At 38.0% G+C, this 25403-nt stretch overlaps 1 protein-coding gene across 9 annotated transcripts in view; it reads left to right on the top strand.

Moving 5' to 3' along the window:
* Positions 1-25403, top strand: part of DCTD (dCMP deaminase) — a 58926-nt gene that overhangs the window by 7267 nt on the left and 26256 nt on the right. For 4 of the 9 annotated variants that reach the window (XM_059844590.1, XM_059844587.1, XM_059844594.1 and 1 more), the window contains one exon: positions 4477-4570. The exons of the other annotated variants lie outside the window; for them this stretch is intronic. The gene's annotated coding sequence lies outside the window, so the exon portion shown is untranslated. The remainder of the gene's footprint in view (positions 1-4476; positions 4571-25403) is intronic. 9 annotated transcript variants of the gene reach the window in all.

Below are 25403 nucleotides of genomic sequence, written 5' to 3'. Positions count from 1 at the left end.
ATACAACTGAGCCTTTTCTTCACCAGGCTCAAGATTCCTACTCGCTCAGTCTTTAATCATGCGCAGTCCAGTTCCTTAATCATCCTTGTGTGATGCTTTGCTGGACTCTTGCACAAGGCAGCCCATCATTGTACCCAGCATGCCAGATGTGACCAGTGCTGAGCAGAGGACAAGGGTCACCTTCCTTGGTCACCTTGTACCACCAAGGATCACCTTGGCCTGGAGTGTGTACTGGTGCGTGAGGTTATTCCTCCTCAGGTACAGGACCTTGTTTGTTTGGGTTTTTTTGCTGAACCTCATGATATTCCTGTTTGCTCATTTCTCCACATCTTTAAAGGGTTTAAAGATTTTAAAGATTGCCTTTTAAATCAAACATACCAAACCACAGAATCTGCTGAACCGCAAACTAGCTTCTTGAACTGTAGGCCACAGGTGCCCTGGCAAGCAAGCAACTGGATGTTTGGAATCAGTGGTGCTTTGCTTTTAGTCTCTCTAGACAATCAGAACAAGTGATAAATTGTCTCAAGATTCTGGTCTCTGCAGCTGTCAGTGGTGTTTAGGACATCATCACTCATAAAAGACCTTGGTTCTTCTACAGAAGCATTAATACATGACTGTACAACTCAATATGCCATGTTCAGTAATTGAAACAAATTGAAGTGTTGGGGGGGTTAATATAAAGAAGAAAAATGGTGTTTTCAAATACTGGTTCAGAAATTCTATGATCACTTAACATGGACACCTTTTGTCCCAAGCATAATTGGGAAAGAAGTGCAATACTCTTATGCAGCAGTATGCTTTCTGTTCCAGGAAGACAGAAACAATAAGTTTGGGCATTTCTTTTAGATTGCATAATTAGGTCTTTGACCCCAAGGAAATAAAGTGGAGCATATCTTCAAAATACAGAACGAGGTACAACTTCCATCTAGTTTCACCCCCTCTACTTAAACCAGGATTCATGGTGATTTTTGATCTATCACTGATAGTCACTGTGCCCCCTATTGTGTACTGTCATACCTATACCAACCTTGCTGCTCCCTTCTCTGGAGGATCGCCACACCCCCACTTCTTGGAAGAGTCCCGTAAGAGGCTGTAGTCCCTCTCTACCGGCTGCTGTGCACAGGCGGCAAAGGACCATGCTGCCAACAGTGACATCTGCTGTTCGAGTCAGTGGCTCGGGTTGTCATTTAAACCATTCCTCTCAGCCAGAACAACAGAGTCAAAGTCAAAACAGGAGTTCTTAGCCTGGGTTCTGCGCGGGAAGAGCGCTGAGTGAAGGGGAATATGCTGCACATCCTGCAGTGGCCTCAGTGGAGCACCAATAGCCGCTCTAGCAGTGAGAGCTGGAAGAAGACTCTGTGGTTCCATAGAGTTAAAGAAGCATTTGGACAACACTCCCAGATGCATAATATGATTCTTGGGGTTGTCCTGTGCAGGGCCAGGAGCTGGAGTCAATGATCCTTGTGAGTCCCTTCCAACTCAGCTTATTCTATGACTCTAAGAAGCAGCAACTGGAGACTGAGGGCTGTTGACGCCATTCCAATTGGTGTGCCTTCTACACTGTTTTCAGGGAATGAGCTGTTCTCAAGCTGTGTGTGACATCACTAATCACAGGTGCCAAGATGCTGTTAAGAGAAAATAAGGATCTGTCCAATTAAAACCAGGCTTTTAACTTTTTGGATGGTTTTCATTGATCATGGGCAATCTAACACAAGATTGCTTTATTTTGTTTTGGGTAGAGGAGGCAAGGAAGTACCCTGAGGCAAGGAAGGAGAAGATAATGAGTTGTTTATGGAAAGAGATTTTCTTGAATGAAGTAAAAAATCCTTAAATCCTTAAATCATGTTTCAGAAAACAAAAAATAGCATAAAAATCTCAAAAGCGCATTTATGCGCATTTTGTCCATAATACCACATGAAAGAGTAATGCTTTTGTATATTTATCTTTAAGAGCTCTTTTTTGATGTATCAACATAAATTAAGAAAAACTGAAAATAGATAAAACTTTCCCACTGTAGTGAACTTGCAGTGCTGTTCCTGCCCATAATTCTATAAGGCAAGAAAGAAAAGATAATGGTACACTGCCTTTTAATGCAGCAGAGTTTACAGTAGCACATTCACAGTATTCCACATCTGTGCAATGTACTTCTCTAGCAGTCTCATTTTAATAATATATTCTAATCCATTAAACTCACTCTGGTGTGCTTGCAGTGAACCATGACATTTCCAAATCAAAGTAAAATTAAAAAAAAAAAAACAGACTGCAGAGCTAAAATTCTTCTTCATAACCTTTTACTTTTTTACAGAGGATTCATGTGTTTAAATATACAAAACCATCATGACAGAATAATTATGAGGTTTTGTCATGTCATATTTTTTGAAACTATGTCAAATACTGAACTGAAGGACCTGCAGAAAACTAAGAAAAAGCAAAAGTGAATAAAACCAAAGCCAGGCTATGATGGATGAAGGACAAAGGGTAATGAGCCCATCAAAACTTTGTTTTCTCTACTGCAGTACTTGAAAGTTGATACTTTTACAGCACCAAGCAAAGTCCTGCTAGTCCAGTGATTTCAATTCTTAACCTGATCCCATATTCCAAATGGCATCCAGCCTGGGTGCAGTGCAAACAGTGTTAATTCCAGGGTATGATAGAGCTTCAGCTCTGGAAAGCCTTGCTTTTCCTGACCAACACTGGGATATAATCCACTTGGATTGTTACTTGGATGATTTCTGAAATCTGAGATTATCTCAATGTGTAGTTAGGCTATTAATATTTTTAATGAGTACCTCTATATGCAGATTGTTCTGGGACAAGTCACAGGAGCAGACTTTCTTGAAAGCAGACATGTAACCAGTAGGAAGAAAACTACATTGCTAAACTAAGCAATGGTAATGGAATACCAAACCAAATGGGGGGTTGCCTTCAAAAGATTCCAGGAAACCCAAAGAGCTGAATGTTAGTAACTGTTGAATTTTTAATTGAAACAGGTCAAGCAGGGGATTTTTGCATCCTAAGACCTCCAAAGATTTTAATTTATATATACCAGAATTCAGCATCGCTATACCATTTCCATCACAGAATTCTTCACTCTTGTATTTTATCAAATGTGTTTAAATCTCATCCTGAAAAAGTGGAAATGACTATTTCTATTTTGCAAGTGTACATAATATGATCAAATAACTTCTTAATCTCTTCTTTGGTAAATTTTCCCAGTAAAGTCCACTTCCGAGTCACTTAATAATTTTCATTTTTCTCTTCTGACTCCACTCCAGTTAAAGGAGCTCTTTTCTCTTTGGAATGTCAGAAATAGAACTAACACCCCATCAGTAGTCACACTTATACCAGACACAGAGATAGGAAACTTCTATCCCCCTCTGCTACAGTTTCCATTTTATTTTGCCATAAACTGGATTAATTCCTTCTGTTATACCACCTCATTGGGACGAGCTTGTGTCTGAGAATTGCTGCTGTGGCTGAAGCTCATCTTCTGAGACAGATTCCCAGGACAAAAGGCACCCTCCTCTACTGATAACCTGCATACTTCTTCCCTAAATAACACAATTTTTTTTTTCCTATTGAATCCCTATTGTTTGCTTTTGACATCATATTCCAAAGTTCAACCCATTCCAGTGCCATCTCCCACTTTTTCATAATTTATTGTCAGGCAGTATTTTATTTACATCATTTATTAATATTTCATGTGCCTTTTGTCCAGCTACAAGACAGCAGTATTTCTTGACCATGTCTGCCTTTTTTTCTCTACATTATGTCTAATTATGTTGTTGCTATCCATGAATGGAACAAAATCTCTTGTGATACCAGAATGTGAAAAACTAAACTACACAAAGTCAAAATACAGGACTCAAAGTAGACCTCTATTTTTGAGCTCTGATGCCATCAGAATTATTCTGAGGAAGCTGACATACATTTTAAGGTTTTCCAAGCAAGGATTTGTATTTACCTTTATTTTATTTGAAACCATTTTGATTTAATTCATGTAATATTAAAAATAATTTTAAAAACTGATTCTTATTTTCTTTTTGCAGATTTTAATGTCATCTTAATACCATCCGTTAATCTTAAAATCCATAAACTTTCTCCAGAATGGCCCCGCAATTTTCTGTGATTTTTTAAAAATAAGGGCTAATAGTTATAATGATAACAACATAAATATCATTAAGACCACCTTACTTCAGCCCTACTGGTCTTGCTTTATGTCATTGACAATTTATTTCACAATGTGTAATTTTTGACTAACCATAAAATAATTTGAACTTTTTTTTAGGTAGTCTAGAATTGTTCTGTAAAGATATAACAATTTTTTGTTTATAAAGTAAATTTGCAACCCAAGAAAACACAATCAAAAAACCCTGGGCTTAGAGAAATTCAGTAATCTTAAGTTTCTTTTGCTGAGGGGCCCTTTAACATTTTGACAAATCTCCTGGCCACTTGTCATTTCCCTTCTATTCCTAGATGGGACTTCCTGTCCTCAGCCCTGAATCCTGCCTCCTTTCCAGAAAATCTCAGTCACCTTTCCTTCAGAGACAACTAGACAAATCGATGCAAGGTAAAGATTTGGTATCCCTGCTCTGACTCCTCATCTGCTTGGAAGAGCTATAGTAAGAGCACAGAAATGGACATAACCCTTTACTGCAGGATATAATTTTCTGGACATTTTCCTGCCATATGAAATTATGATTTATGGCTCAAATGAATATTCCCACACATATTCCCACCTTTCCCAGGGGTGTTTGGGTGTTTTGGAGCCACCAGTCTGTGGCATTGGAAAGCTGCAGGCCCTTGATTTCAGTAGGAGCAACACCTGGACCCCTCCTTCCTGCTGAGAGCACTGGGAACAGCAGGAGGTTTTTTGTCTCCTGAACTGAAGAAAGGGCCCCAGCAGCCAGGCTGCATTGCTTCACTGAATGGGCCTGGCTGGCTGCATCCTTATCTTCCCGCAATCAGAAGAGCTTTAAGTAGGGAGGATTTTGTCACACTTCTCTTTCAGCAAAGCAGACTAATAGGACTTTTTTGGCTCAAGGTTTCTGATTTTCTACTGTCACAGGCAGACATTACAACAGGGAATAAGATTATTGTGATATACTTTCAAATTTCTTTTCAAACCACTAGTCCGGCTACTTGAGAAATACTGCTCACTATCTGATAATTTTGAACAAGAAATAGTAGTAGTAGTAGTAGTAGTAGTAGTAATAATAATAATAATAATAATGATAATATCATTTGGAAGGCTCTACAAGAAAGTGTATGTCAAAAATATATGTAGGAAGGGGATGCATCAGAACAAGTTATGTTAGTACATTAATTATTACACTCAATAAATCAACATATTATTATTATTATTATTATTATATCCAAGTTAATATTATTACATCTAGAGGGGAAACAAGTGTCCCAAGCAGGTGAGCAAAAAGTTTCTCCTGGCAGGATCAAACTGTGCAAAGCTAGAGATCTACAGTGCTTCAGAAGATTTGAGGCACTTTCAGAATTCAGTCTTTCTAACTGCCTATGCAGAGAAGTTTTCAAGTCTGTTTGCATGCTTGGATTTTAAGATAAAAAGATTAGATTTTTTTCTAGTGCTGTGATCACATGTAGATGACAGGACCCATATGTGCAGATACAGTACAGCGTTTGGAAGAGCTGAGCCTTGTGAATCAGCAGAAGCTTGGAAACTTAGTAAAATATGATTTTAAGTTAAATGGCAAAAATAATGGTAAGTGTATATGTGTATAATTTGACAATACATTAGGTTTTGCTATTCTCTGCTAAGAATGATACCTTTAATCTCTTGCTGCATCCAAGCATTTATTTGACAAACATTAGCACGATTTTTTTCATAAATATTACAAAAATTGTTTCTTAAATAAAAATATTGTTGCCATGGGACAAAACTTTAGATAATATATGCAGAAGTTACAGTAGCATCCAGGAGTTCATATTTTGTAGCATTTACATTAGGGAAAACCTGTATTAACAGTTAGCATTTTTTTCCTCAACAAAGTGCCTTCAAAATATTTACTAATTAAAACCTTTATATCTTTTAGACAGTAAAAGTGCTTTTTCCAACCTGCAACAGCTATGTAACTTTTTTTATTAGTGGTTTGGTAATAGAATCAGATAAACCTTTGATTAAATAATTAGCATTTATAGAGTGCTTTCTGCCTTCAGAGCACTTTGCAAACATTAACTAATTAATTCTTGCAACTGACTGTCCTGTAATTTGGGGAAGCAAGTATGTTCACAAGCATTTGCCTACGGTAAGGGGAAGAAAGTATTATCTCAGACATTATGAAATAGAGACTTAAGACATATAAATTAAGTTATTCCCCTAAGTTCATGAAGGTGGAAACGTTGTCAGAGTAGGAACTGAAATTAAATTATTGTTGTGGTTTAATCTGGCAGGCAGCTGAACACCACGCAGCTGTTTGCTCACTGTCCGCCTGCCACTGGAATGGAGAGGAGAACTGGGGGGGAAAAAAACTAAAATTAATAGGTTGAGATAAAGACAATTTAATAGAACGGAAAAGAAAGGAATAATGGTGATGGTGATGATGATGATAATGATAATAATAATAGAAGGAGAATTGGAATATTCAAAACAAATAGTGCACAATGCCATTGCTCACCACCCACTGACAGATGTCCAGCCAGTTCCCAAGCAGTGGCCCCTGGCCAGCTTTCCCCTAGTTTATATACTGAGCACTCTTGTAACTCACATACCTGTCCCTCTAGGATTGAGGTTGGTTTTCCTCGTGTCCTCTCTGAATTCATGCAGATAAAGCCACAGGGTGACCCATGGTGTGTAGTCACTCTGTCCTCTCTCTTGAGCAGAGTCCTTGTAGCTGAGATACTGGTCCATACTGGTAGGGAGTAGAATACATAATTTGCTGGAATTCACTTTTTTGGGCAGTTTCTTCACAGCTAAGGCATAGGTCCATAATGAGGCAGAGATCCTTTCTTCATATTGCTGGAGCTGGACAGCCAATTCACCCACTATTTGTCCCTCTCTGTCTCTCTAGGTCATTACTGATGATGAGTTGGCATGCGATGGTGTTGAGCTTAGTATGAACTTCCACACGTACCTTTCTCCATTTGTCTGGGTGCTATACAGCAGCTTTCTTGAAGGGATACCTTTCCCTAGGGCCTGACAGGTGTCAGCTCCAGAAGCTGAATACTTGTGTCCCTTTTCCTACTGCATTGTCAATGCCCTCTTCCCTAGAAAAGGATCCCAGCTGTTTGGCTTTCCTACCTTCTAATTTCAGGGTTATCTCAGCAGCAAAGCTGTGAGGTGACAATGTACTCACCTGGATGATGGCTGAAATCTTTTCACTTGGGGATAGGTTACCCTCTCCTTTATGAGTCCTGCATCTTCTTTCTCATGTTCTCCTGATGGTCCTGCTCTGGAGTAGTCTGCTTGTCACTTCTTCCCTTAGTAAGGGAAGAATTTCTTCCTTTTCTAGACAAGTTGACTGTTGCTTCCAACATTTCTACTTGTGTATTGGGCAACTGATAATGGCAAGGGTTGGTTCAATAGTTCAGCTGCAGTGCTTGTCATGGTGGTTGGAGTAGCTGTGACAGTCACTGGGGTTGGAGTAGCCACGTGCCTGTGTCTACTCAAGCCTGTCAGGGGAATTGGAGTAGCTGTAGTGCAGGTTGCAGATGTTGGAATAGCTGCAATACCTGTTGTTTTCTTATCAGACCCAAACATTTTCTTTTCCCCTTGCAGGTACTGAGTAGTGATGAGCAGGGCTTGGTTGGCCTGGTCCAGTCCCCAGCATGTTGCAGTGATTTGTGTCTCTCTGGAATGGTCAGGGTGATGGCATAATTTTTCCAAATATTTTACTAATTATTCAGTATTCTCCACTTGTTCAGAAAGGAAGTTCTGAAACATTGGAGGTTTGCACTGTCTGAGGTACTTGTTCTTACTGCCTCCCATACCCTGCCATAACTATCCAGGCTTGGGGGAGATCTCTGGGTGGTATTCTTAAATAGTTGTTTAAACGTGACCTGAAACATATTCAGGAGTAGGAGACATATCAACAGGAATACGGTGGTTTGAACATCCTGAGGATATAAAAATTTTTGAAGAGCTGTTTTAACTAGCCTGGAGGAGAATGGGAAGGTGAAGGAGAAAGGGAATGTGGAGGAGCAGGAGAAAGTGTCCTCCCTTTTGTTCCCCACAGATTAGCACTCTGAGTTGAAGAGGTGAAGAGTGTAATTATTAATAATTAATAGTTCTGAGATGGCTCCCAAAGTACTGAGATGATGGTAATGCTGAGTAAAAATACTACATTAGTTTCATGGCCAGTGATTTTATCCTATCATAAGCCAGTGTTACAAAGTACAAAAAATTATACCCTTAATCCAGGCCCCAGAGGTGATAAACAGCACAACAAGGAACATACACAGCAAAGACAGTGTTACATAAGACAACCCTGAGAACAACAGCTCTTATAGGAATTAAGTCAATATTGTGACCATCAACTATTAAACAATTTCATAAATGCTTATATCAAATTTGTTTTAACACATTTCAGTCTGATCTGTTGCATTTATCCTTTGTGCCCCATGTTAGGTGGGGCATTGTTGTTCAACCGAGCAGGCAACCAAACACCACACAGACACTTGCTCACCAACCTCCTGCCATGGAGATGGGAGAGAGAACAGGGGGAGAAAAAAAAAAAAAATTATAGGTTGAGATGAGGGCAGATCAATAGGACAGAAAAAGGAGGGGAAATAATATTTGTTATTATTATAATAATATACAAAACAAGTGATGAACAGTACAATTGCTCACCTCATCCTGATCAATGTGCAGCCAGCTCTTGAGCAGTGACCCCTATCCAGTTTTCCCCGAGTTCATATACTGAGCATGATGCCATTTGGGTCAGCTGTACCTGCTGTGTCCCCTCATGGCTTCTTGTTCCCAGTTTTCTCACTGGTGGGGTGTGGTGAGAAGCTGAAAATTCCATGGCTTGATGTAAACACTTCTCAGCAACAACTTAGACATCAGTGTGTTACCAACATTATTCTCATCCTAAACCAAAACACAGCACTGTACCAGCTACTAGGAAGAAAATTCACTGTATACCAGCTGAAACTAGGGCAATTATTCTCTTCATCCTCTTCTCTGCTCCAGTCACTCAGCTCTTTTTACTGATTTTGTCTGGGAGGGTTCAGTGAGGTCTGCCAAAGCAAAGCAAAACAAAGCAAAGCAAAGCAAAGCAAAGCAAAGCAAAGCAAAGCAAAGCAAAGCAAAGCAAAGTCGGGCAAGGCAAGATAAGGCAATACAAAGCAAAGCAAAGCTTTGGGTACTAAGGAGGCCCCTCCATCCTCTCTTAACCCAACATCTCAGGCCACTTGCTGGTGATACATGCATTCCTCAGGAAAACGCGTGGCAGTTCACACAAGAGGTTTGCCCACATGTGCTGGGCCCAGAGTGCAACAATTGGACAAGGAGGGGACCTCAGCAAGGGCTTGCAGTGGACTCTCTCCTTGGGGTTCCCAGCCCTGCACCTCCCACAGTCAGTGACATCCAGCCAAGCAGGCATGTGAGGCTGGGAGCAGGGAGCAGGGGATATGCAGGATTGGCAGGGTGCAGCAGTGTACCCAAGTGTCATACTTAACAGATCTTTCAATATAGTGGTGCTCCTGTGGGCTCTCTGACCTCACTAATGAACTCTTCCCACTCTGCTCTACTGGTGTTAGCTATTCTAGGCCACAATATGAAGAGAAAATTTAAAAAGAGGCAGAATTCTCCTGCTGACAGCTTGCTTTATTTCTGCCTGCTACAAGTATTTATTATTGTAAAGGTGGAAAATTGTTTGTTCCCTGTTTTTCCTATGGGTTTCTTGATTTGAGGCCTACAATAATGCAGCTTTCCTGTTTATTGCATCCCATCTACCCACTATATTTTACTGCATTTTACCCATATGATAGATATGTAAGTCTTTGTATGTAGCAAGTGGTGTGAGGAGAGCATAAGCTGCAAGAAGGCTGTGTCATGGCCTTGATGGTATCAGAGGGTAATGAGGAGTCACTTGCAGGTTTTTGACTCAGTAAGGCAAGTAAGGTCTCTTGGTTCACAGGCTTTAGGAAATTTCCTGAAATTAAGATAGTATTTGTACAGAAAATTAGGGCCATTAATAAAATTTCAAAATTAATGGCTTGTTTTCAGTGGAATGTACAACTCCATCATGTATGAAGGTCCAGTTGTTTGTTGTTTTTTGGTTTTGCTAAATGTTTGGAATTAATATTAGTTTGTCAGATTTTGTAAGTGTATTATTTTTTGTGTGATTAAATCACAAGCTAGAAATTAATTGTATTACTGCTTTGCATCAATTTCTTTTCAACAAACATTTGAAAAAGCCTAGAAAGTTCAGGATGTTTTTAATAGCTCAACCAAGTTTTCATATATCATGTGTCTTCTTTGAGCAAGAAAAACAGAGTGAAAGAGCAACAGAGAGATATCTGCTAATGCACACTTCATCATTACATTCAGATAAACAAGACAATTAAATAATGTAGGAGGTTTGTAAAGATTAAAGCATTAGGGGCTAAGAACCCCTTGGTGATCGGCTATTTGTTAAGTATTGAAGAGTAACTTTTTGTGATTCTGTTTCTGTACACTGAGCCTGTCAAGTGGAGACCACTAGAAAACAGAGCAGTGCTGTGTTTTGCAATTGGTGTGCCAAGCACTATTTCTCCATGGAAATGAACAGATTTTTTTTTAATTTGCTACTTTATTGTATTTATAATTAGCCGTCTGGAAAAAAAAGTTCTCTTTTAGCATCTGCAGTGATGCATTGATTCTTTCATTACAGCAAATACACATGACCCCCGGTGTTCAACTGTAAACAATAATAGTTACTGGCTTCATTAGGAAGCTAGCAGATGGCTTGTAAGTTCTCATGGTAGCATTTATCCATTTGAGGCTTGCAGCGTGCAAATGTTTGTCTTTTAAACAGGATAAAACAATGTAGAAGGGAATCTGTGCTTTGTTTTTATTAGCAGCAATTAATTTGTTTTGCAGATTTGAATCCAAGTATCTGAGTGCATTGTCAATATTTCCTGGCTTCAGGTAAAATACTCTCTGGGCCTTACCTCTGTCTCTGTGCCATTTTCTGTACCAGAAGAAATGAGGCTAAATACCACTTCCAGAGCTTTGATGGAGATGTGTTTTTCTTAGCAGAACTCATGTTATAAACCCAACCCTGTATGCTTTCCCCTTTCTTTTTTCCTTCCCCTTCCCCTTCCCCTTCCCCTTCCCCTTTCCCTTCCCCTTCCCCTTCCCCTTCCCCTTCCCAGTGGTGCCCTCTTTTATCAGAGAGGCACTGCTGCCCATAGTTTACCCTACACAGGCTGGGGACCTGGCCATGACAGTCATTAGTGCCTTTTTGTCATTCCAAAACATTTACAGAGCCAAATTTTTGTGCACAGCTTTGGAATACCTGATGAATAACAGCTCATTTACTGTCATCACCAGTCTGGTGCCTGGAGTGTGATGAACTTCAGGGTGCTTCCCAGATAGGCTGCAGGCAGTTGCAATGATTGTCAAACATAACTGCCACATTTATTATCTCAATAGCCAGAGCTATCTGAAGACCAGTTAATATTCAATAAAATTTAGTAGAGCGCAATAGCATTTTTAAAGCAGAGCCTTTGATGGCTTTTCCTGTAGCGCAAATACAGCTCAGACTCTCCTTACTCTTCTCACATACTCAGTTTTGTTGGTAGCTGGAATCAAGTTACATTATCAAGATGCAGAAGCAGGGGTCTTATATTAAATATGCTGTTAAATACCTTCAGTTTTCTTTGAAAGCACAGATATGTGGTGGTGCAAAGTCCCTCAAAGAGTTGCACCACTGCATAACAACTGGATCTGCAGAGGGAGAGGCCAATAATTGCTTTGGAGTTTGTGTTCTTTCAGTATTGGCTCCTCACAGTTTCCACACATAAGCGTTTGGCCATTGTTTTTTACAGTATGAAGGTAGAAATCAGCCAGTTGTTTCAGAAAGGACCATCAAAAATTAGAAACTTTTTGTAGGGAAAAAAAAGGGTTTAAATGAACCTGAGGGTTAAATGAACCCTTATTTTGAGGGTTTAAATGAACCTGACCGCCTGGGTGTCATGTTTCCTTTTTGTACGATAAAGGCATGAGTATCAAGAAAGAAAATTTGAGTAAGCAATGGTGTAAAATTCTTTAGGGTTTCATATTGTATTTTCATGTTTTATATTAAGTTTTAAAATTTAAAATTACTTTTGTTTGGAGGGACACCTGTATCCTGGAAAGAGATATTGGAATTTTGCTTTCAGAGCATGTATTTTCACTTTTTATCCTCTTCTGTTTTATTAAAAATAGTATTTGCATAAAAAAACTTCCTTTCTTCTAAGCACATCTGCTCTTTCTTCTACCTCACCTAAAGATCTAACCCTTTGCATGTGATATCTACAATGAAGAATAAGCAGCAGGAGCTGATGAGCTTTCAAGAAATAAAGATCCTATTTTCATGCAAATGTACTAGTAATTAAAATCGTTGGGAGAAAAGAAGAAGGCAACTCAATATGTAATACATTCAAATTTAATTTGAAGTATAATAGTTTTAAACTTTTCCATAAGAACACCCAGATTCTTTAAGTGGTTTCATTTTGAGAACAGTAATAATTGTCATTCAGATTAATGGGTTAGATTTCCTTCTCAAAAGACACCTTTAAAATAAGTTTAGGGGTAATAGTAAGAAGTTTTAAAGGTTGTGGGTTTTTTCCCTGTGGTTTGAAATAAAGTTAAATTCCTAAGTGAACGGAACTTCCATTCAAGCCTGTGGGTGAAGTATGGCTGTACTTAAACATTCAGCCTAAGGCCTCCTACAAGCCCAACATGACTTCCACTACAGAAAGTATGTCAAGCTGTACCTTCAGCATGTACTGTTGTCATTAACCATCTCACTTTCCTGAAGGAAGCAGTTTATTGAAAAACAAATCCTGTTTTTACTAAGTTTTACTATTCCTTTCCATCACTTCAAATCTTACAAATTCAAGAAGGAGAAGATACTTTGTAATAGTAACGCATTTCATAATTCTGTCCTTTTAAAATTACTGCAAGAATTCAGAGAGAATCAACTTACACCTCAGAGAGACTTAACTTACACCATTTCTCTTCTCTTCTAAAATTTGAGATCTTGAGCATTCTCTATTCTCATGACACATGAGCACAATTCCCAATAAAATAAAACCATTGCCTAAACATGAGACCCAGTTCTATTCATCTTTGAAACTCTAGGGCTGCAAAGTTCAAATACATAAACAACTTCTGCCATTTTATCTCATGCTATTCAAATTCCTTACTCTGTATATAGAACTAGTCACAGCTCCCAAGTGATATGTGCATCTTTATTGATTAGAAATAAGTTTACCTCTGATGGGTTTGGAAAAGCTGGCCATTTTACATATATATATATATATATATATATATATATATATATATATAGCTACATAATTTAGATCCCATAGAATAAAGAAGTGAGGTATTGATGATTTATTGATTAAGTCTTACATTTGGATGATGTGGAGCAGGAGCTAATAAATAATGTAGGACTATCATATAGACCATAGGTGATGACCATACACTTATAAATGAGCTACCAGTAAGTACAAATAATATATTAATTATTTTCAATATAATAACATAAAGCAAGGAACTCACAGTAAGTCCTTTTTTTTTTAATAATACAGTGATGAGATTGTTTCCATTTCTGCTTCTACTCTCATTTCATTTTCATAGTTTCATTCAGTACATTCCTATTAAGTATATTATTGTATTTCTTCCAACTTATTAGAAAGACTTATAAAAAATTTCTGGATGTCTTGAAAGCTTCATAAAGCAAACAATTAAATGGAAAATGGTCCAGAACAGGATCCCAAGAAACTATTCTCAAATGCATTGGGTCTATTTGTATTCATCATTGTACTCACCAAGAGCAGGGATAATGCCACTGATGCCAGTTGTGCTAACTGCAGATTGCTCTATTTTACATATTCTACCAAAAAAGGTTATTTGTATTACAAAATGAGCATTCAAAAGTTAGAAGCTGAAAATATTATGAAAAGAAGTGTTAAGAGATTGCTTTAAGGAAGGATAGTTTGCATCTTAATGTGTGGATACAAAAATTTGGAAACCTACCAAAGGTGGATATCTGGAAGTCTTTGAGGAAAATTTCCTTATGAAAATATTAGATATAAAGTATAGATCTAAAATTCCTTAGAACATTTGACAGCACCTTTATATTACCATCACCCAGTAAGATGATGAAAATATCTAAGATGTGTTAAGAGTAAAGCAATAACGGGCACGGGCTAATTTAAAGGAATCATAAAAGAAAACCGCGAGCATTGTCCATATCCATTTAGATAGGTTTAACAACATAGAGGAGCTACAAAAGGCCAACTCAAAATGGGTCAGCATGGCAGGGATTAGTTCATGCCCTTGCTGTGAGAAGGATTCAGATGGGACAAGGAAAATGTTTATTTTCTTCTCAGTACCTTGATCTCCAGCAAAAAAACCTGTCAGGAAGGATCCTTCACAATCACTACTTTCAATCCAATTTTCTCCATAGGTATCTGACACCAGTAGCAAGATATTGCTCTATGTAGCGAAGGTTAGAACTCACTGTGAAAAAAAGACCTATTCTATTCTATTCTATTCTATTCTATTCTATTCTATTCTATTCTATTCTATTCTATTCTTATGCTGCATTTAGTATCTTTGTATTTTAATTCTTTCAATAATGAGGTATGGTATCATTTAACCTCTTCCCTAAAAATACTGGGGAAATATGTATGCATCATTTTGGTTTGTGTCATTGAGGAAGGGTGTTTTATGATGTAGCTGATCTTGCAGATGAAGCAGAAGGTAGTGACCAGGTAGGATTGTCTTTTTTTTCTGCAAGAATTGTGTCCCCCCCTCCAGAATTTTGTCTGTCATACAGGTAGATGTTATTTTGATGGAGGCTGGCAATGAAGTATCACTTTCAAGCCATAACCTCACATTCTTCCTCTTCTAGGTTTCAGTTAGCTTGGCCTGAGGCTGCAGAATACAGGGATCTAAGATCTTCAGATTACAAATCCATGAAAAAGCAGTGTGAAGAGTGCAGAATTAGTTTTATGTGACCAGAATTGACTCTTAGTTTCAGAAGATGAGAAACAGGCTAGAACATCTGGAAAGGTGCCGGGTTCGCTCTGTTTTGCTGTAATCTAGCTAACAGAAGAATAACAGAGCAACATCATTATTTAGAGCAGGTCAACAAATAGATCTACCTGAGAGCCAGCATTAGTCCCAGATGCAAAGATGAAAGGATCCACAAACCATCCATAATTATGGACCATAACTTGGCCACTTACTGCTTTTTGTGTTCAGAGAAGACTTAGTGCCTCTGTGAACTCCTCAAGTAGCATCACTTATTTCTTTGCTTCAGCTTCAGTCAGATATTTATTTAGGAGCTGTTGTCAAAAGAATAAACTATCCTGATTCTAATGAGTATGATTGTATTTGAATTGTACTTTATCCTTGCGGCTGCCTTATCTTCACAGAATCACAGAGTCATTTGGGCTGGAAGGGACTTCTGGAGACCATCTGGTCTGAGCCCACTGCCAAGGCAGGGTCACCTGAAGCAGGTTGTACAGGAGCTAGTCCAGGTGGGTTGAACCCCTCCAGAGAAGGAGACTCCATAACCTCCCTGGGCAGTGCTCTGCTGCCCTCAATGTAATTAAGTCCTTCCTCACGGTGAGGTGGAACTTCATGTGTTTTAGTTTATGACCATCTTCTCTAAATCATTCTTCTTCTGCATGTGGAAACTGAAATGCAGGTGGGAGACTCCATGTCTCCCATGTGACTTATGGAAGTCAAGGATTTGATAACAATAGCTCTGCTTCCACTCACTGTTCTTGAGTACAAACTTTGTGGGTAAGGGGAGAATTCACACTGCAGCACTCAAAGTGCAAGGATATATACACCAGTGATGAGTTTAGCATATACGGGACTAGTTAGAGAGTATAACAACAGAGAACATTACCTAGTGCTTAATACATACACTTTTGAAATACAGTGCACTAAATCTCTCCTTGTTCCCAAATGTCACAGCAGTCTTCCAACAAGGGCTGTCCTCTACCTCACTCTTTCTGATTTTTTGGCAGTAACTAGAAAATTCTCATAGTAAAATTAATTTTGCAATTCCATCAGTCACTGATGTGCCTGCTGGCATAATTACCAGTACGCTGCATAGACAAACAAGTAAACTGATAGAAAAAACTGTTAATTCTTGTCTTCCTGAAAGAGATTCAAACCAATATTGTAGTTTTCAATTCTTGCCATGCTCCTTTGTACTGTGAGTCTGGATTTAACATTCTCCATCTTCTGTATATAGTGTTTGTCCTTTCTAGCTGCTGCTAGATATTGAATGATTAATGGTATTTTACATTTTTACCAAATAGTTTGAACATTTAATAATAATTTATTATAATAATTTAACATAATAATTTATCTAATTAGCTGATGTTGTAAGCCTTTTATTGAACACCACAACATCTTTCACATGCTCTGAACAACCCATAATTTAGGGCATAATCTCCATTATTTTTTAATATTCTAACTTTTAACATACTTACTTTTATACATTATAAATTTTCACTTTTATAGCATATACATCTTCACCTTTTTCCCCCCGCACTGAATTTGAACTATGTTGTCCTTGTTTCTGTTCATGATCAGCTGTTACCTGTATTCCTCACACGTGAAATCGCACACCCTGAAGCTCTGTCAGCTGTCCATTTCTTTAGTGTGATGAAGATGTGGATCTAATGCTAAGCTCTCTGCATTTGTCATCTTCCTTTCACATTTATGGCCATTCCTTGACTTTGAAAGCAAGCCAGTTTGTTGTCCAGTTGAGAATTACTTCCTTACCTTCTTACCCTGTTCATTAATAATATATTTGGTACTGGATTAAAAGTTTCCTTGGAATCCAAGTGAACCATATATGCTTCTTTACTTTGTCTGCTTTTGTTGTCATTTTCCCAAAGAAACAAGGCTAGTTTGTTATGCATGATTTCCATTTTAGTAATCTTCACACCAAACTATTAAATATTCTATTTGTGTGGAAGATCTGGGCAGTTTACCAAAATAGAGATGTTCCTCTTGTATTTTTAGATACCTGTCATACTGCCATAAGCAATATTTAACATTTTACAGACACTACATAAAGCAATGTGTTTGGTACTGTACCCAATGCAAAAATATGTTTTCACATAACAGAAATGAACTACAACCTAACAGAGAACAAAGTAGATTCCATCAAGAAATATTTTAAAATGTCCTGAAACATATATTTTGTGCACAAAAATCTGCCAGTCAAGTTTTTACATCAGTTACAGTTTCAAAGAGTACCCTGGGGTGTGACTCTGTTACAATGTGAAAACAGCAAAAGAAATATGAGTCTGCAAAAATGTCACAAACACATGAAATCTAAAAAGTACCCATTAAATTTGATGGAAGAATTACTGTTCCAACATATTAGGCTGTTATATATTTAGAACTGGAATTCCTTTTAAAAGTTTTGCCACTGAAACCCCCAATGAATTCCACAGTGATTCATGTTGAAAAGAAATCTGATTTGAGACTTTTGCCATATCCTGTTTTTTACTTCACTGAAAATTTTGTGGACATGTTAAAGGTAATGTAGAACTTTGCTGGCAACAATTTTTTTTCCTTTAATAGTTTTTATTTCTTTTCTTTGTGATTTATTAGTGGATACAGATTTTAAATAATGACAAAAATAAAGAGGAAAATGTAAACATCTTCATTGTTGGCTTCCTGAAATCTGAAAAACAAAGCCTGAGTTTGTGACTCTCCATGCAGAGATAGTTGTGTTCTATATGCAAAGAACGGTTTCATAAATGTGACCACTGCAACTAGCTGCACAAGCTGGTAGAGCCTTAGAGGGCTGGTTCTCTGGCCATTCATGTGACTTAATGCTTTTACCACACTGACTGATACATCCATTGCTTCTGGAGGGTTTTCTGGCCTCTGGGCACTTCCATCATGACAATTGATCTCTTGGATTATGCAAACCCAAAGCCCCTTGAACCATTTGCAGATGGAGTTGTAACTAGGGGCCATATAGTGAAGTGACAGAGCTGGCATCTCCCTCAACATAATCTTGGACCAGCAGATGTCCCTCCTGGCATAGTCTCTTTCACTGCCTTCAAAGAGGAGACACAGTTTGTATTGTTTGTTTAGGGGCTTCATTGGTCTCTGGGACTGCAGCAGTTCTTCAAAACAAACTTTTGTCCACTAAGTATTAATTTTATGGTATCACCAGCACACACTGGCATCTCATTATTGGCTCTCATTTCAAAATAATTTATAAATATACTGGAAAACATATCTCAGACAGACCACTCTGAAACTCCACTTTTGACCTCTTTTACTATGAATACTGACCTTATACTCTAATGCTCTCACTTTTGTCTTTTAACCAACTACTTATCTATTCAGGAAGCCTCCCTTTCTAAGCTGTTATTCTTTAGGTAGATACAGGGTCCTTTAGCCTGCCCTCTACTCCCAGGGGGTTCTAGTTCTTACTTTGTCCCCTCATCCTTGTCAAGATTGCATTGAAACAAACCCTAATCATAACCTAGCCAGAGCTCAGGTTCAAAGAGTGGACCTGGAAGTGGTTCATGGCTGGGCTTGATGATCTTAAAGGTCTTTTCTTACCTAAATGATTCTAGGATTCTATGACTCTATAAAGAGCAATACAGCAGACATTGCTTCTGAGATAAATACATTTGTTTCATAACTTGTGATGTCTTTTTTTCCCCCAGACATTTTCTTCCATGTTGAATCAAGAAGCACACTCTTTTCAACCACCTTTCCTGAACTTTGTCAAAGGCTAACACTGAGCTTAGGCTGAAGCCGCCTAGCATGCTTAAGGTCCCTTGAATGATGTTCTACCTAGGAATCTGCTGGACACCAGACACCTGTCCTGCATTTCCTTGGAGTCGCTTTTCTACCCTCAGCCTCATGACCCTCTGTAACCTTTCTAGTTTTTCAAACTTTAAACCTAGACCTTATGACTTGCCCTAACCTGAGGTTGTACTCATGTTACTTTCAAATCCTATGGGCTAAAAGAATCATGCCTTAAAAGAAGAGGTACAAATGTGGTGTTAATCCTGCTAATGTTTTAATAATCTAATGGTACAATTAACCCCATTAATGTAGAAAAAATACAATAACAATACAGCTGAAATTGTTCCTATAAACCTTTTCCTGCTTTCTGTGAGGCTGTACCCACCTTCTGCATGTCCCAATGGGTCCTAAGCTTAAAAAGATTGCTTCAGAAATGGATGTGTCATTGGCCTCCTGGGTCCTTTGATGGAAAGACTTGGATGTTTAGAGTAGGAATCTCTTTCCCCTCTGATTTGGGATCTGCTTGGGTTTTCTTAACAGCAGTCTGCATCCTTCTCATTGGATGATCGGATGATTCTCAACTCTTGAATTTCTCCCCACAGCTCCTTTCAATATGAGAAGCCACTGTTACAATGGGATAGTTATGCTTTTACCATATAAAGTATACACAGACTGTGGTCAACACAGGTAGGCAATACTCTCTTGACCACTAGGTGATTGTCATACACAAACACACACAAACACACACACACACACACACACACAAAAAAAAAAAAAAAAAAAAAAAAAAAAAAAAAAAAAAAAAGACCAACCCCAAGTTAAAATCAGCCTATGTCAAGACAAGCCCAGACAGCTCCTGTAATGCAGCACTATACGGTCGCTATCAGTGTCTGGCCTTTTACTTGTATTGACAAAATCCTATTTACTGAGCTACATCTGAAAGCACTGAAAATAACAACACAGGGAATAGTTTCTCATTGCCTTTGCTTTTCTGTGCCTTTTCCTTTATTTGAGAACAAGAGTCATGCTCTTTGGAGCAATTGTTCCTTAGTCTTGCCCCAAGGCCTATGCCAGACCATGCTGAACTTGCTTAAGATGCCCTCACACGTTCTCCCTATAAACCAGCATCCCCAAGGCCTGTCTTGGTGGTCTTTCTTTTCAACCTTCAGTCTTACCGCCCTCGTAGACATTTGGGTTTAGAAAACCCTAATTCTAACCTGAACTCATGTATTTTGAAAATCGAAGTATGCTGTATCAATATCATCAGTCCTACATAATCCACATCCTTTCTGGCTCATTTGAAGAACTATCGGTATTGTAAAGCAGTCTGTTCCTCAACAGAATGCTAGCTCTTCCCAAATAAATCAGATCTATCCAGGTGTCTCCTGATTCTGTTTCTTATCAAAGTTTCTAGTACTTTGTCCTGTACTCATCAGACTTAGGTTCCTACTATTTCCAGATTTTCCCTGGAACCTTTTTGAAAGATCGATTTCGCATCTTCTGCCTTCCAGAAGAAAAGCAATTTTAAGCAATAGGTTAAACCCTGCAGTGAGTAATTCGGCTCTTTTGTCCTTGAGTTCCTTTAGAAATTTGGAGTGTATACTATATATTCCTGGTGCTTTTGACTTTATCTGTTTATTACATAATCTCTTCAATTTCAGACTGCTCTTCAGAGGAGTTCCCTGCCAAGAAGGGTTCTGATTTTGAAATCTTCCCTGTTCCTTCCACAGCAACCACCAATGCAAAGGGTTCATTTAGCTTCTCTGCAATGACCTTGACTTCACTAAGTACTCTTTTATCTGTTTGCCGTACAGATTCCGGCAAACCTCCTGCTCTTGATGTGTTTTGTGGTGAAAAGGATTATTAGTTTTGATTCCTTTGTTAGGTATTCTTCAGATGCTTTTTGGTCTGCCTTATTATGTTTTCACATTTAACCTTGCAGAGTTTGTAACTCTTTCTTCTTGTGTCATTTGAACATGACTTCAGCATTTTCAAAGACAGATTTTTGCTTCTAACAGCCTTACTTACCCTGCTGGTTAGTTACACCAGCTTCCTTTGCCCTTTCTGAAGTCTTTCTTAAGAGAAAGTATGTACTTCAACTACAGCATCTTTAAATAGTTTCCTTGGTGCCTGTACAGAGTCGAGACTCTCAGCTGCCCTTCTCTTCATTTGGCAAACTTCCTCGTTCTCACTTTGTTACTCTTTTTGGAATTACAACAGAGCTGTAGGGAGGAAGTGCCTGGGCGTAAGCTGTTCCTTGACCATGCTCTAGTCTACAGGTTTTTCAAGGAGATTCTTGATAGGGTTCCTTTCCTCAGAGTTGGGTCTGTAAAGAGCAAAGAAATAAAAATGTGGGAAGAGGTGGGGGAATATCTGCTGGTCTAGGACTTTCTGTGTGCTTACTTGCTCTTGCTTTTTTCCTCTAGTCCTATGGATATTTAATTCACACAGCCACCCTGTGCTTCCCTCCCTCGTAGCACTATTGGTTTTAGAGACCAGTTGTCCCCATTTGTATTTCTGTGGCACTCTTACTGGTGTCACATCTGGAATGACAGTTGTAATGAAAGTGATGCTGTGCACAGTCAGGCTGTAGATATGCCTTGAGCTTCCCTGCTAAAGCACCAGGGACAGCCCTTCATGGCAGGTGTTCAGTGACCCGGATTGTCACGGGTCTGGCACACCCAGGGCCAGCAGAACCAAAGGGAATGGCTCAGTATCAGGGCCTCTGTGCAGAAGTGACGGCGAGATTGCAGGGAATGATTATGAGACTGAGCAGAAGGCAAGTGTAGGGTTCCCCTCTCATCAGCCTCATATAAGGGACTATCAGCCTTGGGTGACTCAGCTGCTAGTCAGGCTCATAAGAAGATCCATTTCTCAGGGTGATGACCTGCTTGTCTGGATGCATCATACCTTTGGGTACAGGGAACTGACTACCTGGTCTGGGAAATCTGTACTGTATCTGTGCCATGACTAAGAAAATTCAATTACAGCATTAAAAAAATAAACAACTTTCAAAATAATGAAGTATAAAAATAGTAACAGGTGGGGGTTCTTCTTACTTCCTTTCCATGGCACTTTTTAAAATTTTTGTTCTAAGGTTTTTAACACTAGTATTTCTCTTCAAACCAATTCAGAAACCTTTTGAAGATCTTAGGAAAAGATGAAAATACTTCAGCCAAAAACTGAAATTTAAAAGTTAGAACTTTGTTCTGTGTCATGGCACTTTCCAAGCAAAAGTGAGAAACCAGTGAGAAAATTGAAAATTGAAAGCTTGGGTCCTGCCTACCATTTTAATTTAAAAAATATTGTCAAGTGTGAAAATAACCATGTAGGCTTAACCTATTTTGACATATTCTAAATTTGGGATCAAAGAGATAAGCTTGTCGCAGTGGGCTCCCACAGAATTTGGGGAGATAAAATTCCCAAGGCTTTGATCAGCTTTGACTGATCCTGAGCTGTCATTCAGTGGTTTATATCCCTGGAATATATAGTCATGGTTACAGTATGTTCCTCCTTTAGTATGCACAGATCTCTGCTCTGCAGAAAGGAAAGGATTTTAAGCCCTTTTGTAAGATCACAAATACAGATTAAGATCTTGCAAAGCGTAAATACTGGGTTTTATTTATTTATTCTCTAGCAGTGAGGCACCACTAGTGTATGGGTGGGATTTCTCCTCTGTCTGTACTCTTGCTATATCCCACTTCCTGCACTATCCATTTTCAGCTATAGCTATCTTACTTATTTTTGTTCTGTGCATTAGTATTTGCCAGCGGGTGGTCATGAGTACAACAGAAATTCTGTGCAAGCAGCTGGTACTTTTGACAAGGTTTTCTTGGTCCTACTGCGGTTGAATTATCAGGAGAATAGAGCAGAAAAACATTTTTAGAAAGCTGTGTTTGATGCCAAGTATAAACAAAGATTACCTCTATCAAGAAACCTTTCTTTCCTGGGTACCTGATGCACTAAAACTAGCTAGATATAAATGGTTTTTTAATGCTTTTTCAGCTTCGGGCTTTGAGAATAAAAGCATTAGCTCTTACAGACTGTAGTACTTCTCATATAATCCACAGCTCATTTCAGCAGCTATCACCTTTCATTTGTCAGCTCAGAAAAATTGACAAACTCAATCCAATGACTGTTATTGACTGCAAAAGCTTCTGTTTTCGTGGTAATTATCTTAGTTCATGCCACAAGTCTGAATTTAAGTGCATAATTCAAATTCTTTTGAAGTTTTATGAGCATTAGCTGTTTCATTCCTCTGTGTTATGCTTGACAAATTTGGGTCCTATTTAACATTTCTAATTATTTTTTTTATCTTCAAAGAAATTATTCTTGTCAAGCTATTCCATTAAAACATAGTTTTGGAGCAAGATTTTTACTCATGGAAGCATATTGTTGTCTTTGCATAAGCAGAATTTATGAGTTCAGCTCCTTTCCACAAGAGATTAAAATTTCTTTGTTTGCTTTGTGATTTTAGAAGCTTTCAGATTCACTTAGTTCACTTTTAAAAAGTAGTTAAAATTCACTTTTTATCTACAAAATCTAGAAAAAATGTTGGGGCTTTGAAAATGATTACTCATATTTTCACACTAACATTTATTGGCTCAACCTTGTGGAAAACCATGAACTATCAGAAGAATGGGAATAAAATAATCAGAAGTAGTAATTATGAAAGCAACGTGGAAGTAAGAGTTTTGATGAACAAATAGTATAATAGTAACTGAGGGGACATAGGAAATTAATGTTTGATAAATTGCACTTCATAGTTTATCTGGAGGTACATTTCTCTATGAAACTGAGGGCAATATTATTTTTTACAAAAATTGATGACTTTCTAAATTTGGAATCAGAATACTGTCAGAGAGACTGTTCTGTCATTTAAAGGCTGACAAAGACTGGTTTTAATTATGAAAAATCCAAAAATATAGCATTCCAGACATGCTAAACAGTAGCCACACCATAAGGTGAACTTAATTTGTATATAAAAAAAAGAAATTTCAATTTATCTTGATCTTGAAATGTAGGCTTGTAAAGTGTTCAAACACTCCAGAAAATGAATGTGGTAGATAGCATGATGAAAAATAAGGGAAAGGCCAGCTAGGACTAGGACAGATCACAAGAATCTAAAAAACTGTGTTAACATAATATGTATTTATGTTAATATAATATATATAATATTTAATGGTCAATTGTAAGCTAGTGATAACAAACTTTTTTATATTTAAATGATATTTTGAAAAGACAGGATATCTCAATAATTTTTTTTACATTGCCTCTGTAGTTGACATATGATTGTAATTGTAAATGCTTGGGTATCAATATTGTTCACTTGACTGATAAGATGTTAAATAATATAAAGGGCAGTAACCTGAAGTGGGGTTAGAGTTCCAGACTACATTTTGCAGCTAATTTCTTCAAACAGGAAATACCACAGACTACACAAATCTGAGACTCCTGCATTCTACTGGCTGCCCACTGAAATATGTGTAAACCTTGTATGGAATACACTAATGAAATAAAATATCTGTGGGTATAGTTTCTGCCCATGCTTAAGGCAATTTGTTTTATATCCTGAATCGTGAAAGTTTGAGTCTCTCATATTAGTATTGAGTCCCTTTATTACTATCTTACCTTGCAATTCTTATTATTCATGTAATAGCATATATATTTTTTTAAGTTCTGTTTAGGTCTTGCCTCTATGATGCCTTTCAGACCTGAGTTTGCAGGCTAATTATGTACCATGAGAATATTTTTTATCATAGTTACATGTGTCAATTTTTTTTTATTATTTTTTGCAGTGTCCTTTATTATAAAAAAGGTAAATAAATATTCTACCTACTTATAAACATTATATATGTCTGCTATGGCAGTATGTCCTCATATCTCCATTTTCCCCCTAACATGGAAGCATCTTATTGCCTTTGCTGCCTTCCATTGTAATGTTTCACCTTCTGTTGTATTCTTTCAAATCCTGGTAACAAGAATACTGAACACAGTGTTAAAGACATGCTGATGGAAATGTCTCATCGTGCAGTGTTTCAGAATACCACAAAATGCAAAAATATTTTGTTTTTAATAATGTACAGAGAATATGAATTTCACCATATGTTTTGGCCAACAAATGTAATTCTTGGGATTCTTCTCAGGATTAGGTTTATGTGCACTTGACCACTAGAGTGCAGGCTGAGACCAACAAACTCATTTTGTTCCTGTCATAAACTGACTTTGAACCCGGGAGTCTTAATGTACATCGTTAGTACATTAAAGCACTGCACCTTCTAGCTTCAGCTGTGAGTATATATACTGCTATCAAATTTGATGGATATAGCTTGTGAAGCTTAGTGACCTAGGGTGGTGATAATAAAGTATTCTGGAACCTGGATAACATTTTGTTCTGTCACTATGGTTTTCTTGCTCTGGTGACATC

Source organism: Haemorhous mexicanus, chromosome 4 (assembly GCF_027477595.1).
Source record: "Haemorhous mexicanus isolate bHaeMex1 chromosome 4, bHaeMex1.pri, whole genome shotgun sequence".
Lineage (NCBI taxonomy): Eukaryota > Metazoa > Chordata > Aves > Passeriformes > Fringillidae > Haemorhous > Haemorhous mexicanus.
Note: the sequence above shows the minus strand (reverse complement) of the source record. Positions and strands in the feature narration are given on the sequence as shown.